The following is an 18,256-nucleotide window of genomic DNA, read 5'->3' on the forward strand; positions in this document are numbered from 1 at the left end:
GTCACAACTAGAATCTTTGAAAAACTTGAGTGCACAAATGAACCTAGAAAAGTTTATTCCTCCTATTTATACCCCCTGAACTTCATCTGTACGATTTCCTTAAACATGACCTTGGGAGTCCGAGGTTCTGGACTTCTGAGGTGACAAACAAAAGAGAAGGCAAGACACCTCACGACTCTAGGGTTCGGGGGTTCTGAGATGAAAAGTCAAAAAAACAAGAACTCACCTCGGGACTTCGGGGTTTCAGTGTGATCAAGATGACACAACTTCGCAACTTCGGGGGTCCGGGGTTTTGGAGTTTCTAACAACGAAACATGAAGAACTTGGGATTTTCAGACTCTAAAGTTCTGAGGCTTCAACGAAAAAGGAAAAGGCACAACTTTAGGGATCTAGGATTCCAAGGTAGTGACAAACATAACAAACACCTACTTGGGGACTCTGGGGTTCCGGGATTCTAGGGTAGGACTTAAGAAAAAAGGACTCCTCAGGACAGCAAGGTTTCGGGGTGTCCAAGCAAAAACTAGAAGAAAACAAAGCTACAAAAAGAAAAAAGAAGGACCCATATTTTCAAGACAAGGAAACTAATGGGGTTTGGTATCTAGGGCATAACACATCCCACAATATTTCCAGAACTACCCCCAAAAAGTCAAACCAAGCCAAATTTTACCAAAATAGAATAAGATAATAGGAAACAGAAAAATATTTTGATGCTCTTACATCAAGCCTAGTAACAAAATAAGTCAAAATTAAGTTGAAAAGGGAAGAACTTACTAATAAGGGTAATAGACTCACCCAATGTACCTCGATCCAAGAAGGATTTAGCAATAGAGACCTCAATGCCTTCTTTTAATACCTTGATAAAATAGTACATAGAACCACCAATATATATTGTGCTTTTGCCAATAAGTTTATGACCCCATGAGGTCAGGGCCACTCCATCAAAGAACAGTTCAGAACTAGACAAGTCCCCATGTTCCACTATAGAATCCTTTGACAACTTTTCAGAAGGAGCATAAGAGGAAATTTTATCTTCAGGAACAACTTTCAATTCTATAGATTCCAAAGGAACCATAACATCATAGTGTTTCTAGGTTAAGCTCATGTCCCAGGGAATCTCCAAAGGCCCTTTTCTATGAGTACCATACCTCAAACTTGCCTTAGTCATATAAATTTTGACAATTTGTAGAACATAAAAATTTCCTATGTCTAATATTATATCATTGTTTACTCCTATTAAATTAATGAGTTTTAGTCCTTTTAATTTTCCTATATTCAAACATGAACTCTACATTAATAAATTAACCACAACACAACAACTATTTACAACAAATGTTTAAAACTCAAAGAAATAGAATAAATTATATGTTGGAATTTGGAAACATTTAAAATTGACTAATGAAAGAAAGAGAAGTGTATGGCTTTTAATAATGCTTTGGTCACCTTGTTTATCAAAACAAGAAATAAATGACCAAGCTTAACTTTCCAAGTTCATCCAAATGCTTGGAACCTTAAACAAACATGCTATATAATAATATAAAATTAGATATGTATGGAATACTATGAGTACAAACTAATTGTTTTTTGTAAAATTTATAAATAGAAAAATTAATTTGAGAGAAATATTTATCAACAAGTCTAGAAAAATAAATTTAGTAATCATTCTTTTTTGCAGTAGATAGAATTAGTTGAATATTTTTTTCTTGCACAATCTAAATTTATTTTATTTTATTTCTTTTCTTGCAGAGCCTAAAATATGAATTCATTGTATATGCACAAGAAGTTAGCTTAATTCAACTATTGTTTTTTGATAAAGAACCGATATTTGTATTGATTTATAATAAAATTTGTACAATCTCAAATAATGCAACATTTTCTCAATAGTAATATGGATGAACCAAAAATATCACACAATACGAGAATATAAAAAGGAATTACAATCCTGATCTAAAAAAACACTTGAAATGAACATATAAAACTAAACATTCCATTTAGTTAAAAGCATTTATGAACCGAGGCAGAGATAAAATCTGTCAAAATACCCATAAAAGAAAGATGAGCATTTCACCAATGGAAGGGTTTGATCTCTTATTTTTGTTCCTTTTCCACCATATACATAGAAGTATGCATCTATTTGTTTCCATGGTGGGTTCGATATCAATGATTTTCTTAAAAAATGAGCATCCTTGTACTAGGTGATGATTTTATAGTAATTGTTATGGACTTGAAGTTGGCTAGGATTGGGAACCAAACATTTAGCATGCCAATGTTGAGGAAACAAGGAATGTCACTAGGGATGGGAATACCCAAACCTAGATGAGCCGCCACTACCACCTACTCCAAATCACCTAGGAAGTTAGGCTTCAACATTTCTTGAACTAGAATCAACAAATTGCTATATCCTTCGAATCTCCCAAGTCCAACAACAAGATAACAAATATCTATAAAATATCTATGTTCACCTACTAACCATCCTTTTCAAGCATGAATCATTCATCAAGAATCATGTTAATGACTTCCAACATTAAGTAGTTAGGTTCTAGGAACACTACTTTAAAGCATTGATCTATAATTAGGTTGAGAAAAGATATCTGATGATAGGGAGTCACAAGATGGATAGTTGTATCCATATGTACTCTAAGAACTACCTTATCTAAGGTTAAAATATGAAGGCCAAGAAACTTGCTACCCATGTCATTTATAACCATATTAGACTATATTTTTCATGAGCTAAGTTGAGCTAGATTTTCCGATCAAGGTGAGTGCAATGTTAGGCATAAATGGAGAATTAGGTTATAGAATGACTATACACATTTTATACAGATAAAAAAAATTGCATGTGATAGGAGAGATTGAGAAACTATAGTGACAAGAACAGAGTCATTTAAGAGGCAAACACGAGCTACCACTACAATAAGGACAACACAATTTGAGGTATAAGGGATTGATTTAAAATTAAAAAAAGGGGAATGTGCACCTATCCTCTCGATGCTGAAGAATACAAATATCATACATTGTTACATCATTAAGGACAACCTTCACATAAGAATTGTGCTAGCTCTACTAGTCCACGTCAATCAATATGGGGTCATGTCCAAAGATTCCACCCTATGAAAAATTGATTGGAGATAAGATAAACCTTCGAGTTGGATTCTTGAAATATATTGTTGGCAATTATATTGGGTATCCTCTCAATGATTTGTTGAACTTTATCAAGAAATATCTAAAGCTTCCAACAAGGAGTGGATCTATAATATATTGCATTGGTTACTATTAGGGATTTCCCTTTAATTTTTATGTTTGCTACATCCCTTGCTTCATAAAGTTTGAGGCCATGAAGAAAATAATGGAACCCAACCTCATTGTCAGTTCTATTAACTAGGGGAAGTGAAAATGTGAAGATTATGTGTCCCTATGAATCACACAAAATACAACTAGCTCTAGAAGGGCCCAGATTGCCTTGGGAAGCCCTATTAAAATTTAGGGTAATCAACTAGTTAGGAAAGGTTTCTAGGTTACGAAAGAACACAAGAGATAGGAATTGACTCCAACAACCCCATTAATAAGGATTTTAGTTCAAATATTGCATTCTTAACAATTTAGTTCATTTACACCTACACACAAAGGTATTTGCTGTAAGATTTTCTTTAAGAACTAAATATTAAGATGAAATTAGTTTTCAAATTTTGACTATAGTAAAACATATCTTAATATCATCATCTAATATTAAGGAAATATTATTGATATTACAAATAATAAATATAATGAAAATTTTGGAAACAAAAGGGTTGGACATGTATTATCATTTATTTGGAGGGTATGAAATATTCATTCTTACATTTTTATGTAATTTAGTGAAGGGTATATAAAATTTAATTCTTGCAATTTTTTTAATGCAATCATTTAGAATGGAACACACATTATAGCTAGCATCCCTTCATGATTATAACTAGGGCGATTAACTTATGATGACTATGATCATTTTTGGTACAAGATTAAACTTTAAAAATGATCAAATTTATTAACATATAATTTGGAACCCTTAAACTTTTTGCAAAGTGAAATTCCCTCCATATAATTTAAAGAAATTGTTGATCTTACTACATGGTAATATTTATTTTAATATAGTGTAGAGCCCCATCAAACTTCTACAATTATATTAATAGAATTTTATGTGAGAATTATGCCACTAGTTAAGCTATGACAGACTAATCATCATACCCTCAAATGTAGAAGATAAAAAATGCAAAAAAAAAAGGAAAAAGTAAGAGAAACACAAAGAACTCTCAACATCCAAAATTTTGTAATAATAAAGGAAAATTTTACACATATATATAGTGCATAAGATAGAAAATGCCAACAAGCACTGAGAGTGAGAATAGAAACTAACCATAAGAAAACTTATCTATTAAAATAGAAATATATTTAATAAGAGAAAGGGGATGTCTTTCAAAAACTAGGAATATTTACACTAACATCTACAAGGTTGGAGTCCTCTTGTTTTTAATTAAGATAAATGGGTTTTACAAGGACTAGAAACCCAAATCCATACAAAAAAAAGTAAAACAAGTAGTGAACCAGTCCTAAACCAATACCCAAATGGCTACAAAAATAGGGGAAGCACTCCACAACAACAAACCTAACAAGGACACTAGAAACACAAAGCACAAAAAACTAACCAAGAGAATGCATGAACTCAGAGTTCTTCTATATAATATTCTTATTACTTTCCTTGAGCTCTTCAATTATGAATCTTGTGGTTCTCCTCTCCTGGTTTGTACTTCTCATTCTACTAGAGAGTACATTTGTACCCTACATATTCGCCCCATGAGAACTTGGATCTAGATTATTCTTGTTTGGCTTGGTAACTAAAGGCGGAACCTTATTAATTGGGTCGGCTTTTTGATGACAATCATCTCATTAATATTTTTCAAACCTTCTTCACTACTTCTCATGGATTATTTACTTGTTTCCACCAAGTTCCTCATGCTTCCCTTAAGTTCCTCAATACTTTTATCCAAATAAGCAATCCTTGACTCATGTTCAGTTTTCATAACTTTGACATCCTCTCTGAGTTTTTGAGTCATTCTAAGGAGCTTATCTGTCTTGTCTAGCATTGGATTCCTAGTGAGACTATTGATTATGTCATTAATTCCATGTTTTAAGAAAATAATTTCATTGGTAATCTAAAGGAAGCATTTTTCCTCATTGTTAGTAGAGTTTGCCAAGGGCACCTCAAACTCCATGTCCTTTTTTTTTTCTCCAAGGTCCACTTGAACCACATTGAGAGGGGTGTGCAATTTTATTTCTTCTTCTCCTTTACCCTTTTAATCCCCTATTTTCCCCACTTTTTCATACTCCGTGGGCCCATCTCTTGGGGCTTAGAAGCGAGCATTTTAAACTTACTGGTTGCAAGTCTAGAATGTTTGTTTCTTCTGCTACTACTGGTACTAAGGATAACATTCTATGAGGGCTCCACTACCTTAGAAGGGAAATAATCAAGGTCCTTTGGCACGTTAAGATCATTCCATTCCATAGTGAAACCTTCCATACCCTTCTCATCAATCTTAGATTTAGGGGGTTTTGCATAGGAGAGAGTTTAATTTCATGTGCTTTAACATATTCCATAATAAGAACAATTAAAACCTCGTGCATAATAGGATTCTCACTACACTTCACATGATTTATCAAACTATGCTCAAGAGAAGACAATAAGTAAAAAGGCAAGGAAATTCTCCTATCATGCCTAAAGTGATTTAGAATCATAAAAAGGTAAGAAAAAATATTGGCAAATTATTCATCCAAAGTTATGTACCTCATTATGACTTTGGCCATGTCCACAGAAAGCATCATAAGGTCTTTCTTGTTATATCCTTCATCTGCCATGTTCCTCACTCTATCTCTTTCACTTTTTTGGTCAAAGAAAACTAAAAGGGATTTCTCTGCAGATTTCCTCTCCCTATATAACTATTTTCCTTCCATCTATAAGAAACTAATATCAGCTATAAAGGGCTCATCAATTCTGAATTTGGCCCCATAAGTAGTGAGGATTTCGTTATGCCAACCCTTCACAAATTCATAAATCTTCCAAGGATCCTAGCCATGTAGTTTCTTGAGGTATGGCACAAGACCACCATCAGAAATTTTCATCAAGAGGTCCCTGTACTATTCCCACTTATGGCAACAAGTTGGCTCCATTCTATTTTTGTCTTCCCCCCATTCATAAATATCCTGTGCAACCTTGGAGATACCTAGTATTATAACCGAAACTGAACCAGAAGAAGAAAAAACATACGCTAAGGAATAATCTAGAAACCCTAGTTTTGAGTCTATACCACATACTGCAATAAAAGTCTTTAAATATTTGACATGATGCCATCATTAATAAGTTTTCTTAGGAAAAAAATTTTGGTGTCCTTTCTTGTTAGTTCACATAGGTGTATAGGGATTTTTTCCATTGCCATCCACCACCTTATATCCTCATACACCACACTAAGATTTTCCACGTAGTCTAGAGACATATTTCCTTCATGATTCACATGTGAAATTTGAATTTCATTCAATTTGGTCATCATTATGTGGCACTCTTGGATTAAATGATTAATAGTCTAGTTGGGGGCCGTCTATTTATTCAAACATTTAATAATGTTCAATGAATCACTATCTAACCAAAAAATTTTATTCCCACCACGGATAACCAATTGTAACCCAATGTAGGTTGCATTTGCCTCAGCAAAGTGGTTTGTCTAGGTATTCAATGGGAGCGCCATGACTAAAACAAGCCTACCATTTTGAACATGAGAAACTCCCCCACAACCTACCAGCTGAGGATTACCTTTAGCCACCCCATCAACATTAATTTTGATCCACCCTCTAAGGGGTGCAACCCAAACAATATTAGATCTTGTCTACTTAATCTTTATAGTAGGTTTAGAAATATCACAGTTGATACATGCCATCTATTAATAATATCCTAATCTTGATCAAGGGTAGGGATAGAAGGATCAAGCTGGAAGGAAGGAGAACAAGACACAAAATTCTCCTTAATAGAGTTCTAGATTTGATGGGCCACAAAAAAGGTAGAAGACTCTTTGTCCCTAAAAATCCACTTATTTCTTTCTTTCCAGATACCCCAAACAACATGGGGAAACATGAAGCTCCATAACATTTTAATAGAGGGATCATTAGAAGGACATCTCCACTGATACCAACAATCAACTAGGCTCAAGGGAAAACACCACATAATTACCCAAAGGTCAAAAAAATAAGCTCAAATATCCTGAGAGCACTAAGTCGGTAATATCTTCAGCATTATCCTTACACAAAAAATATCTATTAGGAATAGACATTCCTCTCTTGCACAAGTTATCAATGGAAAACACCTTTTCGTGCATGAAGAGATAGAAGAAAACGTTAATTTTAGGATACAACAAATTATTCTAGATACAAGACCAGAAGGGAGCAGGGGAGAAGGATCTTGTTAGCAAATCAAAAGCTTGGGAGATGGATGAACTTCTAGAGGAGGATCCACCCCACACCAAAGAGTTCTCAGCAAAAAAGGAAGGAATATGAATTTTAAGAAAGCCACCTCTAGAGGGATTTCAGCAAAGGGTCCACTCTGATAAGATTAATCCACTTGTTCTCTTGAATATAATTACCAATCCAACAACCAATCTGCTTGACAAAAGAGTGTAAATTAATTAACCCAATGATAATCAATCAGGGGTCTATCACCACCCTACCAATCTTCCCAAAACTAAATTTTCCAGCCACTGCCAAGAATCCATCTCAACCCTTTAAAGCAACGAATTTCATATTTAGGATATTCATCCAAAGGGCCGAAGTAGCTTTGGGAACACTATGGTCTTCTAGCACATTTTGAAAAAAGTGGCCATGGCCAAAATACTTGTTTCCGATGATAGAGATCCATTCATCTGAGTCCGTCAGACATCTCCACATTTGTTTAGCCATGAGGGCTTTATTGAAGTCATGAATATGTCTAATGGCAAGGCCCCCAAGTTTCTTCAGGAAACACACTTGATCCTAGGAAACTAGGTGGAGCTGAATTTTAGTTTCCATTCTAGCCCCAAAACCATTGTTTTGAATTTTCTTCATTCGATCTGCAAATTTTGGAGGAACCTCAAATAAGCTCATAGCATAAACCGATAAGTTTTGCAATTAGGCTTTCATCAACTAGAGCTTAGTAGCTTGAATAAGAAGGGCACCTTTCTATCCAACAAGCTTATTTTGGAATTGATCAATCAAATTGGACAGAAGGATTCGGGAGTAGGTCTAAAGCACAGGGGGAGCCCTAGATAGGCAACTGATAAGGAAGCCAGATTCCAGACCATAATTTTAGCAATTTTTATCTTCCTATGATTAGGGGTATTGAGGAAGAAAATGGAACTTTTTAGTAGGCTAATCCTATATCCTGATCCTTTTTCATAAAGAGTAGTAATCTGCTTCAAAATTTTACCTTCCACCACCAAACCTCCACCCAACAACAAAGTATCATCAACAAATTATTGGTGTGAGAAAACCTAGATATCAAAAGAAGGGTGAAGACCTTTGAGCCTACCAGTCATGATATCCCTTTGAATAATTTTATTGAGAGCTTCTCCCATCAGAATAAAAAGAAATGGCGATAAAGGGTTCCCCTGCTTGAGACTTATGAAGGTAGCAAAAAAACCTGATGAGGACCCATAAATCAACACAAAAATTTAGAGAGTTAAAATATATTGGTTCACCAATTGGACAAAATGGTCATTGAAGCCAAAATCCTGGAGCATTCTGATAAGGAATTGCCAGTTCACCCTGTCATAAGCCTTAAGTAGATCCAATTTCAGTAGAAAATCAGGTTTCTTGTTAATGGAGAGGGAATGAATATTCTCATGAATAGAAATAGTGGAATCCATAATTTGGCATCCTGACACAAAACCATTCTTCTTCTTCAAAACCAAAATTGGAAGGACCTTTTTCAATCTGAAAAACCAAGATTTTCAAGAATGCCTTATAAATAGAATTACATAAACTTGTAAGTCTAAATTCCTGAAAATAGCTAGCATCTAGTTTCTTGGGGATCATGACAATGAAAGTGGCATTGAGCTCTTTAAGGAGAGAGTGATAACTAAAGAATTCATTAGCCACATCCACAATATCCTCTCCCACAATGTTCCAAATTACCTAAAACAAACACACAAGAAACCCATCCAGTCGCGGAACTTTATTTCCTTCAAAAGAGAACACCAACCTCCTGACCTCTCTGATAGAAGGGAGTTTAGTAAGCTCCTTATTCATCACTTGGGATAAACTTGATGAAATCTCTTTGAGAATCTCTTGTCGCGCGACCAAATCCAATGGTCCCTCATTATCCAAAAGGGAAGAAAAGAAATGCACAACTTCCTGGCATATCTTTTTTTGTTTATCACCCCAATTATTGTTTATGGAAAGGTTGGAGTAATCTTGTTACAACCCTTTAACATGCTAACCTATTTAGAGCCCTAAAGCACAGGGGGAGCCCTAGATAGGCAACTGATAAGGAAGCCAGATTCCAGCCCATAATTTTAGCAATTTTTATCTTCCTATGATTAGGGGTATTGAGGAAGAAAATGGAACTTTTTAGTAGGCTAATCCTATATCCTGATCCTTTTTCATAAAGAGTAGTAATCTGCTTCAAAATTTTACCTTCCACCACCAAACCTCCACCCAGCAACAAAGTATCATCAACAAATTATTAGTGTGAGAAAACCTAGATATCAAAAGAAGGGTGAAGACCTTTGAGCCTACCAGTCATGATATCCCTTTGAATAATTTTATTGAGAGCTTCTCCCATCAAAATAAAAAGAAATGGCGATAAAGGGTTCCCCTGCTTGAGACTTATGAATCATTTCCGGCAGGTTTTTCACCGAGAACTTCTTCATTTTGTTTCGTCCCTGCATATCAGTAAAGACTTTTCTATTATAGGCATATCTACAGCACCCGACTTTTTTAAGAGCCGCAGTTTTACTTCTTCCGCTTGAATAGTCTAAATTCTAAAATCCTCGCAACACGGTTAATTTCGACTGTTACATTCATTTGAACAAGCTTGAATGTTAAGTTCTCTTGCGCCTGCGGACAAAGGTGTCTCCTATATGATTTGCCTAAGACTAAAATATTGAGTTTGAGACTAGCAATTGCATCTTAGTGTGCAATGGGTATACCAAAGAGGTGTGGAAAGTCAATTAGAGCTAAATTTAGTCAATTTTTTTGCATAAATTTGTGTAGTACATGAGATCAATTGGTAGGCCTAATTTAGAAAATAATGCTGCTTGTGCAACAAAGATGTCAATGGTGAAGTGATAGTTTCAAATCCACTTTGCATCCTCTTACAAGGTTCCAATGATAACCGAAACAAAAATTTTCAATTAGGAAGATAATCAAGTTCCATAACCAATAGGCTCATGTTATGTTTGCAATCAGGTGAGAGGGAGAGAGAAGTAGAGGGGGGAGGGGGGGAGCAAGAGAGAAATAGAGAGAGGTAAAGAGATAAATATAGAGATATATATAGAGATGGAGATGAGATAAATATGAAGATGGAGAAACAAAAGAGAAATAGGAGAAAAGGAGAGAGATATGGAGGGAAAAGAGAGATAAGAGATAGGATTAGATATATGTGGAAGCTAAAAAACTAATGAGAAAGGGAGAGAGAGGAAAAGAAGAAATATGGAAAGATGGATATAAAAAGGAAAATAGACATGAATATATATATATATATATATATATATAGAGAGAGAGAGAGAGAGAGAGAAGATAAAATAGATAGAGAGATAAAGAGATGTAGAGTGAGAGATAAAGATATAAGGATAGGGAGATAAAGAGGTCTATAGAGGAATATGAAGAGATAAAGAGATATGTAGATGGTGAGATAGAGTGATAGAGATATAAGGAGACACAAAGAGAGGGAGAGATAGAGATAGATACAAAGATTGATATACAGATATAGAGTGAGAACTAGAGATAGACAAATAGATATGAAGGGAGAGGGAGAGAAATATGGGGAGATAAATGAAGAGATAGACATATATTGGAAGAGGAGAAAGAGATAGATATGTGAAAGAAGAGAAAGGGAGAGAGTGGTAATGATAAAGAGATAGAGAGTGGGATACATAGGGAATGAGGGAGGGAGAGATAGGGAGAAATAGAGAAAGAGGGAAAGATATATATTCAGAGAAATATAAAGAAATAAAGAGGGATAGGGGGAGAGATAGAGATAGAGAAAGGGAGGGAAAAACAAAGAGTGTGTGTGTGTGTGTGTTTATGAGTTAGAAAGAGAGAATAAGTAGAGAAAGATATAAAAAATTAAAATTTAAAGATAATTATTCTATAATAAATTAAAATTTTATTAAGACAAATGTATAAATTAAATTAATTCTATTATCTTTGAAAATTATTAATTGTAACTTTATAAGTAAAAAATAAATGAAATTAAATTTTAACTTAATGTAAATTGAACCTTATAAGAAGAAGATGATGATTAGAATAATTTGATAAAAAAATAAGATAGAATATTCTAATAAAAGAAGATTAAAATAAACAGTATTCTTATCGAAAGAAGATAGAAATAAAAGATAGAAAAATTAAAATAAGATTTTCACTTAGTGAAAAAGTAATAATTTAAAAAACTAGGAAAAATAGCTAATTCTTTTTTTTCTAATGATTTTGTCTTTTCCACTTTTAATTCTTCAGAAAAATATGGAATATTCAAATAAAAGAAGATATCATTAAAAGATATTATTATTAAAAGAAAAAAATAGTATATTTTTATTTTGTACACATTATTTTTCTAAATAATCATATTAAAATATGTTTTTTAAATTTTTAATCTTGTTTTTTTCAAGTTATTAATCTAAACATACAATTGAGATCAATTCAATCATATAAAGATATTATTATTAAAAGAAAAAAATAGTATATTTTTTATTTTGTCCACATTATTTTTCTAATTAATCATATTAAATATGTTTTTTTATTTTTAATCTTTTTTTTTTCAAATTATTAATCTAAACATACGATTGAGATCAATTCAATCATATTTCATCGTTCTAGTCAATTTTGAACCATTGATTTCAATAAGTTGAAAACTTCATATAGGGTATGCCTTCAACATAATCAGTTTCAATAAATTTCTGATTTTATGTGATGCAAAAAATTTGACACAATCAAAACATATCTTAAATAGTAATGTATACCTTCTACAAATTATTATCTTTTAAGTTATTATCAATAACAGTTGAAAAAATATTAGAAAGAATTAAATGGAGTGTATATATTATCCTTATTTTTTATTTTTTCAATTAATTGGAAAGTGTATGATATTTTTTTCTTATGTATGTAATTAGTTGGAATGGAGTATAATCACTAGAAACCTTTATTATTTAATATATTATACAATTTTATTTATTTTTTCATAATTTAAATCTTTTTATCGAAAATACTATTAAACCAATTCTTTTCAGATTAGTTTAGAGCATTTTTTTATCTTTCTATATGATAAGATATTTTTTTACAGAATTGAGAGCTTTTTTTTTTCTCAATAACAGGTCAAGGCTAAAATATATTAAAATAAAGTAGAGAACATACATTAAAATCTTGATGACTATTAAAGTCATACCCTGAGATTCAAAATCATCCCATCAATACGGGATCAACGAAACTGTCAAATATATAAACTACTACAAAATTTGCCACCACTAGAAAGAAACCTTTATGTAGGCAAAAAAAAAACCCCAAAAATAAGATAACCCGGGCAAAGAAAGATGACAATAAAAATTATCAAAAAGGTATGTGGAGTGAGGCCATCAAACCATGAGATTGGAAAAAAATAGAAAAAAACAAAGACTGGGGCATCTTGGAGCATTAATCCACCGCTTGACTAGAGGATGAACTAGGAGAGAAGGCCATAGAACCAGATGAAGGGGAAGAAACCATTGCATGTTCCATTTCACCTTCCTGTTTACCAAAGTCATCACTGGAGCTTGAGTTTGTTTCCACATCATTTTTGGCATTTAAACTTTCCATAAATTTGTAGTCCAGCACCCAATCCATAGTTTGATCCACATTGTCACCGATGATATTGAAGCCAATTAGACCATCTTCTATGAAACCCATTAAATGATTGAGAAATTAGGCACTTCTCTGAACAATGGCTACTCTAAAATGCCAAAAACATTGGTTTCATATAGTGAGAATTGGGAATCTTAGAGTTGGAATACTAACCTCCATTTTGATGGCATAATGCATCCTATGGAGGATTGTAAAATCTTTGTTAATTCTAATCAAAACTTTGTCTAATTCTCCTAGAAACTCTACTTTGAAGACCCTTCTATAGAGTGTTTCCACAACCAACTTTGATTCACCAACCAAGAAGGTCATGGCAAGAGAAAAGGAAAGGATATTTGTACTAACTCTCAAACAGACTGAAGAATATGGCTAAAAACCAAGACAAAATCAACAAGGCAAGAGTGGAAAAGAGAGAAAATCTAATAACAAACTTGTTGGAGATGCCAAGCTCAAAATTTGATATTCAAAAAGACTTGGAGGACAGATATGTTAAATTGGAAAGAAGCCAAATCTTAAGCGTAATCTCGCTCAAGGGATAAACTTAATGCAAGTGAGGTGGAAAAAGGAGGTTGGAGATGTATGCCGAATATAGGCCTATCTAAAATAGAAAGAGAAACCCATATGTTAAGAAATGCCAAGCTAAGAGAAATGGTTGGTAGCTATCCCAAAACAAATTTAAAAAATAACTGAATATCACTATCCCTCCAAGGAAAGGCTCATTAGTGAACATAGATATATAAAATTTTGAGGCCAAAAGGTGGTAGAATAAATGTCAAGGAACCTGGATAAAAAGGTAGAGAATGCCAGTTTGACCACAAGTCCACATAAAAAAATCCAACCTTTTGCCAACCTCAAGTAGCCGTCAATTCAACATTAATGAGCTAAGATAGCCATACACTCAAATTGAAAGAGTGGTAGATTTGATGCGAAAGATAGAAAAAAGAGTATGTACTCCACCTCAACCACTAGCCTTAGACAATAAATGTATTGCCAGCTAGACAGACCCTAGCCAACAACTATAACAAAGGCAATATGAATTTAAAATTCAAAAATACCCATCCATGGAAAGGGGATGGAGGGTAGAAAAATTTAGGGTTTCCAAGTTTTTTAATAGCATCTATATCCACTTCCAATCCAACAAATATCATAAATAAATAAAGAATAAGAATTTAAATCTGACTACAATTAAGAGATCGTATCAACTAGGTGAGCCCTAGGTTCTCAATTCAGTACCATCTACCCCTGAATTTTCCAAAGAATCTACTATAACATTATCCTTTCTTAAAATGTGTTTAAAGACTATTGGTTCAAAGAATCAAAAACCTCCAAAAATTCCCCTAGCAAAATTGATCATGCAATTTGGGATATAGCTCACCCTCAAGGCATTGATAATAATTACAAAATCTCCTTCAATTTCTAGTTTCTTTTTGTTTAACTCTCTACAAAGAAGGATCCCTCCCAAAAGAGCTTTAAGTTTCGCTATATTATTAGTATCCTCTTTTAATTTTTCTCCCAACTAGGCTACAAAAAACCCATCTTAGGCATGAGCTACACAACCAACTCCAAAAATACCAAGATTACCTTGAGAGGCCCCATTAAAGATCAATTTAGCCCAACCAAATTTAGGGGCTCACCAAAAAACTATCTCTTTTTGAAAGACTTACTTGATCCCCATTTCCAACAAGAGGAGGAATCTTTAGTCCAAATCATTTCCTTTTGGTGGAGCCATCCTAATTTGAAAATTGGATATACTTTTTCAACAAACATTCAATTTTTCTATTCATCACTTCTATAATGGACACTTCTACTTTGTTGATGAATGACTCCCAAAGCATCTTCTTTCCTTGAAAAATTCTACAGTTCCTCTCTTTTCATAATTCCCATACGATTTCTAAGGAGCAAATAATCAAACAACCTCAATAAATGCATGTCTTATTCAACATTGGCCATCTTTTGAAAATAAAAAGGATATAATTAGGAAGAGCAGTCATCCATCCTAATTTGGCTCATAACCAACACCAATAATTTTGAGCAAAGGAGCATTCAATAAGGATACATGGTTAACTGTTTCTGTATGTTGTTCATAAAGAGCACATATAGAAGTTTCTTCAAACCCAATTCTGTTAAATGAATCTACAGTTAAAATTCTCCCTTGAAGGTAAAACCAAGAGAATGTCTCTTCTTTTGGTATACATAAGCCATTATAGCATAATTGAATGGGAATCTCATATTTTATGTAATGATGTTTGTTGATAATGGGTTTATAGCCATTAATGGAAGATAAATTCCCTAAGTTGGCTCCTATCCAAACCAAACTATCATGACTATTTATGAAATTCAACATTCTTTTATTTAGAATATCCTTTAATTGAGATAAATCTTTCCTTGGAAGGGGAAAGTGTTCAAAATTTTCCCATTTCCAACTTAGGAATAATTGTTGGGAAAATCCACATAATCCTTGATAGAGGACCTCCATTCCCTTACAAAATAATCTCTAATTAGGGTATTATCCATTAGGTTGGATATAATTGGGAATTCTCCCCAAGAATCAAGCCAAAAAGAAGAACTTCTCCCATCAAGAATGTCCAAAGGAAGTTGTTCTGAAATTAGATGTCTGCATTATAAAATGAAGTTCTAGACCCTTCAACCTTTTAGTTGATTGCAGACTCTAAAAATACCAATAGGATTAAAGTCTTCTAAGTATTTACCTTATAGAACTCAAACTCATTTGAGGTGTGGTTCCTTAAAAATCTTCCTTACCAATTTGGCTCCAAGGGCCTTGTTTTTCCATAATTGATTTGTCAACCCTAAACCACTAGCTTCTTTGGGTTTATAGATTTTATCCCATGAAATCATAACCATCATCTTTCTTTCAACAAGACCCTACCAAAAACCAATTTAATTTTTTGAATGAGTTTAAGATTAGCACCAATTGAGAGGGGAAGACATGCAGTTTGATATATTGGCAAAGAAGAGAAGACTGAGTTTAGAATAGTAGTTCTTCATGTCCATGATGTCATCTTCTTATCCATCATATCTCCAAATTTATTCAAAACCTTACTTGATCTTGTCCCTATATCTAGAGGAAGGCCAAGATAGGAGCAAGGGAATTGTCCAAGTTTGAATCCAAGGGTATTCAAGATCATTCTTTCCTAAGATTTTAGATTTTTCTTCATTAACCATTTGGTCTGATGCTTGAGAGTAATTGTGAAGGATTCGATTGATATGAGTAGCTTCCCAAGCCTCACCAACAAAAAAAAGTATAATATCATCAATGAATTATTGATTAGTGATGGTTTAAATTGAATTAGTAATTCTAATGCCTTTTATAAAACTAGACTCTTGGGCTTTGCAAATGCTTCTACCTAAACCTTCAATCATAATGATGAAAAGAAAGGGAAAAAGTAGATCACCTTGTCTGATCCCTCTAGAAGAATCAAAGAAATTGCTAGGAGTCCCATTAATTAGAACTAAAAATATTTGATTAGAGATGCGGAAAAAGATAAGATTTATGTATTGTTTGCAAAATTCAAAATCTTCCATGCATTTGCAGAGAACTCTTCAATCAACTTTATCATAAGTTTTCTTTTTGTCTTGTTTTACAATCATGATCAGTTGTTTATGATTTTGGATTAGAGTGAATGGCTTCCTAAGCTATGATTACCCCATAAAGAATTGATCTACTGGGCACAAAACCTGTTTGTTCCTCCAAGATAATGAAAGGAAGAATTTTCTTCAATCTATTGGTCAAAGCTCTAATAAAAAATTTGTAGATAGTATTACAAAGATTAATTGTCCTATAGTCCTCTAGGCCCTCTGTGGTTTCCTTTCTAGGAATGATTATAGTAAGTGTTATTGATTTCTCTTAGGAACCTCCTTGAATTTCTAGCCCCTTGAATAGAATCTACTAATTCAGCCCCCACAATATGTCATCATTTCTAAAAGAAACCTACAAGAAAACCATCTGGACCAGGGGCTTTGTCTGAGTGTAATTGATTCAGAGCAATCTATATATCCTCAATTGAGCATGTTTCTTTTGACATTTTTTTGGTCCTTAGAGATCAGTTTAGGAACATTTTCCAACAAATATGACTGAGCTTTTATGTTGGAACCTTCCCAATTATTTAGAATATTATTAAAATAAGAGATTGTTTCCTTTGTGATGCCCTCTTTATCTTCTATAAGATTTCCCTCTTAATTTTTCAATATGTTAATGATCCTACAAATATTAGTACTATTATGGAAGAACATTGAGCTTTTATCACCTTCTACTAACCAAGTCTCTCCTGACTTTTGTCTCCAAAATATCTCCACCTTTGACAATATCTCTTCATTTTTTCCTAGGAGATCCTTCTATTTTAGGAATTTAGCTTAATCAATAACATCCTTTATGATTTCCTCATTTAGAAGTTTGATTTCTTCATCAATGCTTCTTTTAATTGTGAAAATATCATTCAAGTGTTCTCTATTCTAGGTCAATAATTTTTTTTTAAGATATTTCATTTCTCAAATGAAGCTAAAGAGTTTTGATCCTATGAAATGGCTCTCCTTCGATCATACATCAATTAAATCTAATTTTTTTTAATCCTTCATCCACATATTTTCAAACTTGAATGGGCAATTATGAGGCTTTTTAGCTCTAAGCAAGCTCAATAAGACTAGAAAGTGATCAAATCCAAAATATGGCATGATGGAGGAATTCAAGTCTATAGGAAAAGTAGTTAAGTCTCCTCTACAGAGAAATCTATCTAATTTCTCAGTTATGTGGCTGAAACCTATACGTCTATTATTCCATGTGAATGTCCCATTCTCAGGTTGTAGGCCTGCTAGATTATTTCTAAACACACAATCTCTTAAATTAATTTGAGGCTACAACTCCTTTTGGATTCCCCCCCCCCCCCTTTTCTCATAGAGATTAAAAATTTAATTAAAGTCACTTCCTAGAATAGTATGGAGAAAGGGATTATGACTCATTAAGTCATCTAGTTCTCCCCAAACCTTTTTTTTATTGAGATTAGCGGGAGGTCCATAAACATTAGTCAATTGGAATTTCAAATTATGTCCAATAGCAGTGATAATGCCACTTGGCCAAGAATCACCTTTTTGAGGATATTTCAAAAGAGACCCTATTAACTTTCCAAAAGATAGCCAAACCACCTGA

Source organism: Cryptomeria japonica, chromosome 7 (genome assembly GCF_030272615.1).
Source record: "Cryptomeria japonica chromosome 7, Sugi_1.0, whole genome shotgun sequence".
NCBI classification, from domain to species: domain Eukaryota; kingdom Viridiplantae; phylum Streptophyta; class Pinopsida; order Cupressales; family Cupressaceae; genus Cryptomeria; species Cryptomeria japonica.